We start from the raw sequence: 3,366 nt of genomic DNA, 5'->3' as shown, positions 1-3,366 counted from the left end.
AATTTAATTAAGTCGTTTCCTCATTTTGATAAATCATTCCATCAATTTAATATAGTTTCCACAAGTTAATACGTAATTTCCTAATTTTAATAAATAATTCCCACAATTGAATATATTGTTTTCATAAGTTAATAAGTTGTTCCCTCAACTTAAAAAGTCATGGGCTCAAATGTAATTGATCATTCCCTCATTCCTTCCTCAGTTTAATACATTGTTTCCATGAGTTAATAAGTTGTTTTCTAAATTAAATTAAAAGTCATTAGTTCAAATTTAATGAATCATTCCCTTGATTTAATGTTGTTTCCTTGAATTAATAAATAATCTGCTTACTTTAATAAATTGTTCCCTCAATTTAATAAGTAAAAAAACAACAACCTTATTTTCTGTCGCTTGCTTTAACGGGTGAAATTGTTTGATTTTGCTGAGCAATGTGCTGCTTTTCTGTTTCTAAAGTAGCTAAGTAGCTAACATTTTATCCATGTGTTGTTTTGGATTAACCACACTAGTAAACAGACACCCAGAAGGACAGAAAATGGATAATCTGATCTTGTTAACACTGTAAAAAATGTCATACAGTCCACTTTTTGCTTTAATTTAGGGCTATGACAGACATTGGTTTGTTTCATGACGATGACATGCTCTTTTTTATTTATTTATAGTTGATATATTTGTAAATACTTACCCAGGATTTGCTAGATTCTTCAGCTGGGTCTTTTGGACTAGTGTTGTTAATACTTGACAGTTTATTTAACAGTCTGGAATTCTTGCTAAGTTTGTCTCTGTATAGTATCCTCTCACTTTGCTTCTTCTGCTTCTCCTGTTTTATTGCTTTCACTAAAACGCTAAGAGCATGGCAACTTTCACTGCACTGCTCACTGTAACAATACCTCCAAAATTCACTTCACTACTATTACACACAGCAAACACACAAGACTGGCAAAGGATGATTTCTGTCATCGAGGGCCTGAATATTACTTTTAAGTACATCCTTTTAATCCCAAACTTCTAATCTGGCCATGATCTCAAGCTGTTACCGCAGCATAAACCCTATAATACACTGGCCTCAACTGAGAGCGGATGTGTAATGCTAAAGCTAATGCTAATAATAATGGCTAAAGCACAATAAACCACCATAAACAGTCATAGCAAGCCTCTTAACCCCTTAACACAAGGCTTATTACACACTAAGGTGAATTTGAGTAGTGTTTGGACCTAATCATGATTTTAAAGTTGTCTATTGTATATTTTAGGCCTTGGCATTCGCCGGCTAGTCCATAGGCCTTCATATGCAGTTGGCCCCACTTTGCTGCTCTAACAGCAGGTCTGGAGCTCTGTAGTTATTGAGTCAGCAGAGCGTTGGAGACTTTTTTGCACTATGCTCCGAGCTCAGCACTCGGCCCTGACCCCACTCTGTAACTTTATGTGGTCTGACACTTTTTTGTTGATGGTGGAAGATCTAGGAGGGAAGAAATTTCACCAGCTGAGCTCTTCAGAACCACAGATCCTTTCACTAATGTGTGGAAAGGCAGACTGCATGGCTGCAAAGTGCTTGATTTTCTACACCTGTGGCTGAGGGACTGTATAAAACACCTGAATTCAATAATTAAGAGGTGTGTCCCAATACTTTTGTCCATATTTTGGAGGTTCTTCTGTTTGAAACTGTGTACATTTACGGCATTTAGCAGACGCTCTTATCCAGAGCGACTTACAAGGTTACTGGTATTACAGAGTTGGGCCAGTGTAGTGTTAGGAGTCTGGCCCAAGGACTCATATTGGTGTAGCGCAGCATAGTCACCCAGACCGGGAATCGAACCCCAGTCTCCCACATGGTGTGGTAGCGGTAGGTAGTGGTGTTATCTGTTGCGCCACACCAACCACATATAGTGTATAGTGAGTTCCACTAACTGGTGATCAATCTGAACTGAATTTTGACCTATTTGTCCTTACAAAACTGCTTTAACTCAGTGATGTTGGTGGACTTACTTGAATGAACAAGCTCTTTTTAGGCCTTCCACAATATTTCGAACGTTGAATGTTGAAAATGTTGAATTTATCATAATTAAATCATCCCTTCTTAGACTTAATTGTGTGCTAAAGGTCATTGTCTTGCTGCATGACCCACCTCGTTCAGGGTTCAGTTCATGGACAGATACCCTCACATTCTCCTGTAGTGTTTGCTGGTAGAATCCAGAATTCACAGGTCCATTAATAATGGCAAGCTGTCCCAGACTTGAGGCAGTCAAGCAGCCCAAAACCATAATACTGCCATCCCCATGCTTAACAGTTGGGACGAGGAATCTTTTTTGTTGTGAGGTAGTTCCTTAAACATGTGGAGAGAAGATCAGACTCAAGTTTATATTTTAGAACAAGGGAGAACATAAGGAGCATTTTTATTTTTCAGAGAGATAGATAGATAGACAGACAGACAGACAGATAGACAGATAGATAGACAGACAGATAGATAGACAGACAGATAGACAGACAGACAGATAGATAGACAGACAGACAGATTGATATATAGACAGACAGACAGATGGATATATAGATAGACAGACAGACAGATAGATAGACAGATAGATAGACAGACAGACAGACAGACAGACAGATAGATATATAGACAGACAGATTAGATATATAGACAGACAGATTAGATATAGACAGACAGACAGATTGATATATAGACAGACAGATTAGATATAGACAGACAGACAGACAGACAGACAGATGAATAAATAGATAGACAGACCGACAGATTTGATACAGACAGACAGACAGATAGATGAATAGACAGACAGACAGACAGACAGGTAGATAAATAGATAGATAGATAGATGCTATTGTGGCTGAATGCAATCAAATCCTCAGCACAATGGCCTAACTTCTAGTGTAAAATCTTCCCAGAAGAAGCTGCAGCAAGGGGGGCGGCAAATCCCCTATTGATACTCTTGATGTCAAAAGAAACGTTGGATGAATAACTGTCAAACTATTAGACGTACAGAGTGTGATTTCACTTCCCCATGTTTTCTCAGTTCACCAAATAAATGGTGCAATAATTGCAACAAGCCAGCGACACCACTTAAGCAAAAAGGCGCTGTGTGTAGTGTTCCCACCATTTAGAAGAATCCTTTAACCAGGCAAACACTCAGCTGGCTTTACTGAAGAATCCCTGAAGAACCCATAGAACTGGTGGCATATAGGAAGGTCATCTATGCAGTTATTTCCATACTTTATATATGACACCAGTTACGTACATTGGAATATAAGAGAACATACAGTCAGGTCCATAAGTATTTGTACAGTGGCACCATTTTGTGGGACCAGGAGGGGTTAAACATCGGTCCCATCTGGGTTGTACACTACATATGG

This window comes from Salminus brasiliensis, chromosome 12 (genome assembly GCF_030463535.1).
Source record: "Salminus brasiliensis chromosome 12, fSalBra1.hap2, whole genome shotgun sequence".
Taxonomy (NCBI): domain Eukaryota; kingdom Metazoa; phylum Chordata; class Actinopteri; order Characiformes; family Bryconidae; genus Salminus; species Salminus brasiliensis.
The sequence above is the reverse complement of the archived record's forward strand: the minus strand, read 5'-3'. Positions refer to the sequence as shown.